Source organism: Durio zibethinus, chromosome 21 (assembly GCF_047325235.1).
Source record: "Durio zibethinus cultivar Kanyao isolate XHJ-2024 chromosome 21, ASM4732523v1, whole genome shotgun sequence".
NCBI lineage: Eukaryota > Viridiplantae > Streptophyta > Magnoliopsida > Malvales > Malvaceae > Durio > Durio zibethinus.
The window spans coordinates 15,383,017-15,391,003 of NC_143182.1; positions in this window are offsets into that span (position 1 = coordinate 15,383,017).

Sequence of the window (7,987 nt, forward strand, 5' to 3'; positions counted from 1 at the left end):
GAATTTTTTTGTGAAAATTCAAGTTTTCCAACGACTTTTTTGATAAAAAATCTAGCTTCCAACAATAAAACCCAAAAATCGACGAGAATTTTGCCAACATTCTTTGCATCTAGAGAGAGACAGAGAAAACTAAAGAGAAGAGAGAGAAAAAAAGAAGGAGCATCTAAGGACAAAAGGATTTCTTTGCCATTTATATTGCCTTAAAATGATGACATTTTGAGCTAAGAATCCAATAGGATCCACATGCTTTCTTTTGGTCCGACCCAACCCACAGCACCTCAACTCACTTACCCATATCACTCAGCCCTTGTTGAGTCATCAAGTTGAGCCACACACCAAGCTGTTTCAGTCGCTACTGTTTCTGGAGCCGCACCCATTTTAGTTAAGCCAAGCTGTGTCAAGATTTTTTTTTAATCTATTTATTATTATTAATGTTGTTGTTGTTGTTTATTTATTTATTGATTAAATTAGAATTATTTATTTATTTAAGTTAGCATTCTTTAATTTTTCAATGATTTTCTTAAAATAAAAATTTTAAAAAAAGTATTTTTGAGAAAAAGTTGAAAGTATCAATTTTTCTTGAAAATAAAGATTTCAAAATAGTGATTTTTGAGGAAAAGTATCAATTTTCCTTAAAAATAAAATTTTCAAAAAATATTTTTAAAGAAAAGTTGAAAGTATCAAATTTTCTTGAAAATAAAATTCTCAAAAAAAGCATTTTTAAGAAAATGTTGAAAGTATCAATTTTTCTTGAAAATAAAACTTAAAAAAAAAAAGCATTTTTGAGAAAAAGTTGAAAGTATCAATTTTTCTTGAAAATAAAATTGCTTTAAGAAAAACTTGAAAGTATCAATTTTTCTTTCATAAAGGCATGTATTTTTTTTAAAAGTAAAAAAAATAATAAAAGAGATTCCTACGAAAGGTTTAGTATTACTCTTTTTTTTTCTTGAAAATTTTTAACATTAAATAATTCGAAAACGGAGCCTCTGCAAGAGAAACAATAGTTTTTTTGTATACTCTTGATATGAGGGAACTTTTTTAATTTTCTGCCAAAAGTACTAAGTCAATTAAGAATAATTTTCAATAATTAATTACTTTGTAAAATTTTTAAGGCGTAAAGGATAGCACAAAATCAACCTGGTATCATCTTTCGATAGACGTTGTAGGGGTGCTATAACATTTCTCACACGTAATCGTACTTTCAGACCTAGTTCTGGTTTTGTAGACATCGAATCTATCTTTTAAAAATACCTAAATCAAACTTAAGATTTTTCTTTAAAAAGGGACAAATTCAGTCAGGTGCCTAATCGCACCTAAATAAAAAAGATTGGTAGCGACTCCTTAAGTTAATGTCTAGCAATAGATCCACGGATCTAGACGTCATGATAGTTTTAACAGATTAGAAGATAAGAGGATTCTGATTTTTGAATCCTTAAATAGCCTTAAATAAACTCCTAGTGATCACAAAAGACACACAGACAGAAAGGAAAGGGAAAAGAATAGGCAATCCGAATCAAAATTTTTTTTTGAAGAAGTTATTGTTTGTAGTAGGAGTTTTTGGGATTTTTCCATTGATTGGAGGATTAGTTTTTTTGAGAATTTTTTTGTATTTTTTTGCAAATAATCTAGAAATTCTAGAATCCGTTGAATTTTTTGGTGAAAATTCAAGTTTTTCGATGACTTTTTCGATGAAAAATCTAGTTTCCGGTGATAAAACCCAAAAACCAATGAGAATTTTGTTGGCATTCTTCGCATCTAGAAAGAGATACAGAAACTGAAGAAAAGAGAGAGAAAAGGGAAAAAGCATCTAAGGATAAAAAGATTTCTTTACTTTTTATACCGCCCTAAAACGATGCTGTTTTGAGCTAAGAACCCAATAGGATCTGCGTGTTTTCCTTCGGTTTGACCCAACCCGTAATGTCTTGACCCGTTTACCATATCACTCAGCCCCTGTTGAGCCGTCAAGCCGAGCCATACACCCAGCCGCTTTAGTTGTTCTTATTTTTGGAGTCGCACCCATTCCGGCTAAGCTGAGCCGCGACAAGGTTCTTTTTTCCTTTTATTATCAATTTATTTATTTATTTATTATTATTATTGTTGTTGTTGTTGTTGCTTATATATTTATTGATTAAATTGAAATTATTTATTTATTTAAGTAAGCATTCTTTAATTTTTCAATGATTTTCGTAAAATGAAAATTAAAAAAAAAAGTAGTTTTGAGGAAAAGTTGAAAGTATCAATTTTCCTTAAAAATAAAGATTTCAAAAAAGGGATTTTTGAGGAAAAGTTGAAAGTATCAATTTTTTTTTGAAAATAAAATTTTCAAAAAACATTTTTAAGGAAAAATTGAAAGTATCAATTTTTCTTGAAAATAAAATTTTCAAAAAAGCATTTTTAAGGAAAAATTAAAAGTATCAATTTTCCTTTAAAGTAAAATTCTCAAAAAAGGTATTTTTAAGAAAAAGTTGAAAGTATCAATTTTTTTTTAAATAAAATTTTCACAAAAAAGCATTTTAAGGAAAAAGTTGAAAGTATCAAATTTCTTTGAAAAAAAATTTTCAAAAAAGCATATTTGAGGAAAAGTTGAAAGTATCAATTTTCCTTCCATAAAGGCAAGAATTTTTTTTTAAAAGTAAAAAAATAATAATAAAAGAGATCCCTATGAAAGGTTAAGTATTATTCCTTTTTCTTTTCTTGAAAATTTTTAATGTTAAATAATCCAACGATAAAGCCTCTACAAGAAAAACAACAGTTTTCTTGTATACTCTTAAGGTGAGAGAACTTTCTTAATTTTTTATCAAAAGTATTGGAGTCAATTAAGAATAATTTTCAATAACTAAATACTTGGTAAAATTTTTAAGGCTTAATGGATAACACAAAATCGAGTTGGTGCCATCTTTCGATGGATGTTGTGGGGGTGCTATAACCTTTCTCACACGTAACCGTACTCCCAGACCTAGTTTTAGTTTCGCAGACATCGAATCTACTTTTCAAATATACCTAAGTTAGACTTAGAATTTTTCTTTAAAAAGGGATAGATTCAGTCAGGTGCCTAATCGCACCTAAATAAAAAAGATTGGTGGCGACTCCTTAAATCAATGTCTAGCGATAGGTCCATGGATCTAGATGTCAAGACAATTTTGGTGACTCCATTGGGGACAAGCTAAGGTCAGGCCAGCAAATAAATTTGTGTTATCCAAAAGCCTAATAAAATTGAACTTTTTGTAAAGATTTTTCATTCATTCATTCTATTTATTTATTTTGCTTTTGATGTTATTCATATGCATATGCATGACATGAGCTTTATACTCGAGCTCTGTCCCTCTAGGAGGGAGTAAAGTACCTATTCTTTTGTATGGTTTTAATGCTTCCGCAGTGGCTAATGAATACTCTCACTCAAATTGAACTTTTTTCGCTTGTAGCCGATAATGGGTGAAGATTAAGGTGCCTTACTAGTTTGTGATGGATAATGATTTAAGGAGCAATTTGGGAACCTTTAGATTTTCAACCTTTAAACCACATATAATGAACCTTAGAAATGCCTAACCTATAGATAGAGCCATCTCCTTCCCTTTAAAATTAACCAAAAGCTTAGGATTCTTTTATTATGTATAATGTTTTAATTTATTTATTTATATGTTTTTTCTTATCTAGTGTACTAACCATCTCTCTTATTCATTTTTGCATGATTCATACACATATCATGAAGTTGCATAAAAAATATTTGCTTGAAAAAACAGTCTTCAACAAAGAGTTTTTCATGGACTCTACAGAATGATTAGTTTGCTCTTCATCTGTATTAGCTCTTTATGAGTTACCAAATGAGGTAAAGGTTTAGTAAAAAAAAATCCAACAAAAAAAAAAGGATTGTCTACCAATCGGCTATGCTTCTACCTTGTTTCAAGAAACATCCATCATTCTCAAACAAAACAATCTAGAAGATTTAGTCAATATATGGAAGAAGATAAATCCATCAAAATAAGAGGAGTTTTGTCAAAGACGTGGACAAATAGCATACCTTCTTATAATGAATGTTGAGAATCAACTAATTAGAGCTACAATGCAATTTTGGGATCTTTCATATAAGTGTTTTATCTTCAATGAAGTTGATATGACACCAACCATTGAAGAATATTTGACTTTGTTAGGTTTGCACATCAAAGCTCCTGACAAGATATTTGTCAAAAAACACAAATCAAGATTTTGTAAGAATCTGGCCCATCTTATGGGGATAAACAAGGAGATTGTGGATTCTCACACAAAGAAGAAACAAGAATAGGCTTGCTTACCGTGGAAGTTCTTTCATGATTTTCTAGTACAACATGCCTACGAAAAGAAGGGGTTAAACGTGTTTGCTTTAGCTTTATACAGAATGGTGATTTTTCTGAAAGTTTTAGGTATATTGAAATAGCAGTGGTTGACTTCTTCAAAAGCATGATCAATGGCTACAACCCTTCAATGGTGATATTGGCAGAAACTATCAGATCATTGAGTTATTGTCGCCATAATGGAAGGCATTTTACAGGCTGTATATAGCTATTATATTTATGGACGAAAAGCTATTTTGAGTGTAAAAGAAGTGAAGAGCATTCTCGAAACTATATTTTCACAATTGAACTTCGATTAAAGAATTTTATGAAAGCGAGTGACTAGAACAAATGTCTAAAAAAAAATGAGTAGCATTCTTATAAAAGCTTACTAGCACTGAGGTAAAATGGTTAGTCCCATAGATGAATAGGAAACTCATGTTATATCAGTGTGGAGATAACACCGTGGTTCCACTTTTTGGTTTGTGGGGAGCAACAAGTTATGCACCACTATTAGTGAGAAGATAATTTTGGGCAGAACAGTTCATTCCCATGACACATAAACTTCATCAGTCATATTTCTTTTATAATGAGCCAAAAGCATTTAAGAGGATGAACGATGTGATTAAAGCATGGAAAAACCCCCACAAGGTGAGTCCTGGACCTTTCACTGATAAGGTCACTCATGGGTACTTGGTCTGGAAAACAAGATGAGGAAAGGAAATGGTATTCACTCCTAAAGGTTTTAACAACCAACAAGAGAAAAGCTTGAAGAAAATACCATCAAAATTAGAGCTTAGAAAAAAAGAGTTCAAGATCGAAAAAGATAAGCTAAAGTAAGAAATCCAAAAGCTTCAAAAGGAGAAGGATCAAGGAAAGATAGAGCTGAAAACATGAAGTTAAAGTTTGTAAGATTGCTAGAGAATGCGATATAGCTACTAAAGACCAAGCGGAGCTACATCAAGAACATAAAAGGTTTTGTGTAAAGGTAAAAGCCAAAGAGATAACAATTGCTGATCTAACTGATAAGAATGAGCGATTGAAGCAAGAATATGCTGAATTGAAGGAAGAAAGTACCCAAGTGCAAACAAAAAATAATATGCTAAAAAATTACATGAGCAAGTTGCGATAAAAGTTGAATGAATAAGAAGAGTATATCACTGTATTGGCCAGAGAGCATAGAGAATTATCGTACCAAGTATAGTGTGGTAAAAGGGAAAACTTGGGAAGATAGAGGAATATTGAGCACTTAACAGCTCAAATTTGCAAACGGGTGTGCAAGGCAAGAGAAATGGTTGAAGAGATAGAAGCATTGAAGTAAGTGGTGGGCCCAATAGGGAAACATGGATAGTGTTTGCTGAATTTCATTGAGGAAGCAAAAGATCAGTATGGGCAGATCAAGCGTTTTATGGCTATAACTCTAGGATGATAAATTCTATGTAAACAGAGTTCTTGGAATAAATAAAATCTTTTGGTTGAACACTATCTTAAGGTAAATGTTTTTGCATGCATGCATTTACATTCATTACATTTAGCAAAATAAAAACCTTAGGTTTTCATGATATAGTCATATAAACTTGCTAATTTTGAGATATGGTATTAAAGGTTCAAGGATAGCTCGATTGTCGATAAATTCAAGCTAACCTGGACGTCACCCATATAATACTCGATCGCAAGCAAGGCAAATGGAACAAGAACAAAATACTCGTATAGATAATATCAAAAAGGCTTAGGAAGAGATAAAAGAGAAGTTGACCAAGATGATGGAAATGTTGAAAAAATTGGATAAAGGTAAAACAGTATAAAAAACCCCTAATCTGAATGAAAGATAAGATATTATGGATCTTTTATACCCTCTTGAGTTTAGTCCAAACCAAGGTCAATCTTCTCAGGAGACACAGGCCCCACACATACCATTTTCTGGGGCATATGCTTACACCTATCCTAAAATGCCATATCGTAGTTACAATAACCCCACATTTGGGGTAAAAATAGCAGACCCAATTGAAGTATTTGATTTTGATGACCTAAAAGAGAAAGATAGGTTGAAAGGAAAAACCTCTAAGGTAATAGAAGAGTCAAACTCCTAACAGAAAATGAACATTTTAGAGGAGAGAGTTTGGGCCATTTAGGGTATAGATTATTTCAGCTCTATAGATTCAGCCCAACTATGTTTAGTCCCATACGTGGTCATTCCATCGAAGTTTAAAGTCTCTGAATTTGAAAAATATGATGGGACTAAATGCTCGGTAACCTATGTTACCATGTATTACCGTAAATGGTCACCCATGTTCATGATGAGAAACTGTTAATGCATGTCTTTTAAGATAACTTTACAGGCTCTGCGATGAGATGGTACGTGCAGTTGGATCGATCTCGTCTCCAATCCTGGAATGATTTGGCAAAAGCATTTGTAACCCAATATAGACATATAATGGACTTAACACCTGACCGTCTCTTCCTACAAAGTATAAAGAAGAAAACCATAAAAAGTTTTAAGTAATACGCTCAAATATAGAGAGATATTGCTTTTCAAGTCCAACCACCCTTTACAGAGAAAGAGGTGACAATGCTTTTTTTCAGTTCTCTTAAATCTCTTTATTATAAAAAATTAATAGGAAATGTTACGAAAAACTTTACTGACATGGTTATATCAAGTGAAATGATTGAAAATGCCATTAAAAATGGCAAAACAGATGGAAGAAAGACAACTAATGCAAAGGAAAATGGCCTGTCCAAGAAAAAGGAAGGAGAAGCTCATGTTGTGAGTTATGAGGGCCAATAATTTAGAAGTTATGTTTCTTTTTATAACCAACCTATGTATCTAGCCCAAGTAGCCACTAGCCACTAACCCATAGCAACCATTATACCAATAGGTTTACCGACCCATGCTTCAACCACAACTACCCGTTCACATATATAACTCATCCACCATACCCCAAGCAAGATTTACCTCTAAACCAAATACCTAGCCAAGCAACTTAAAAAGATCACAGAACAATCGAGAAAAGATCACATTTGACCCAATCCTCATGCCCTATATAGACTTACTCCTACAGCTCATGGAAAAAAATTTAGTAGCCTGTGTCCTTATAGATCCCATGAAACCACATTTCCCTAAATGGTATAACCCAAATGCTCATTGTGATTACCACTATAGGGTCATAAGCCATTCCATTGAAAATTGCATTTCTTTGAAACACAATGTGCAAAACTTGATAAAAAAAGGGTTTAATAAGCTTTGAAGAAGAAGGGGCACCTAATGTTAATGGTAACCCTTTGCCAACCCATGTTAGAACAACAATCAATGGCATACATAAGGATCAAGCCAACTAGATCAAAAAGAGAGTAGATGAGATCAAGACCCATTTAACTAATCTATTTAATGCCTTGTTTGAGGTAATAATGTAGTATCCAGTAGAGCCACGTACTTATCATAAAGAATATAATTTGACCCAAAAGTGTAAATACCATAAGGGAGCTATAGGGCATTTGATTGAAAATTTTGATTCGTTTTGCCAAAAATTGCAACAATTGATGGACTCATTTCAAATTGAACTCTACAAAGATGAAAAGGGCTAAAAGAATGAAGAGATATCCACCATCGAATAGGTTCTAAAGCTCATCCTAAAACTAGTAACCATATACTATAAGAAGTCAAAGCCAATGGAGAGTTAACC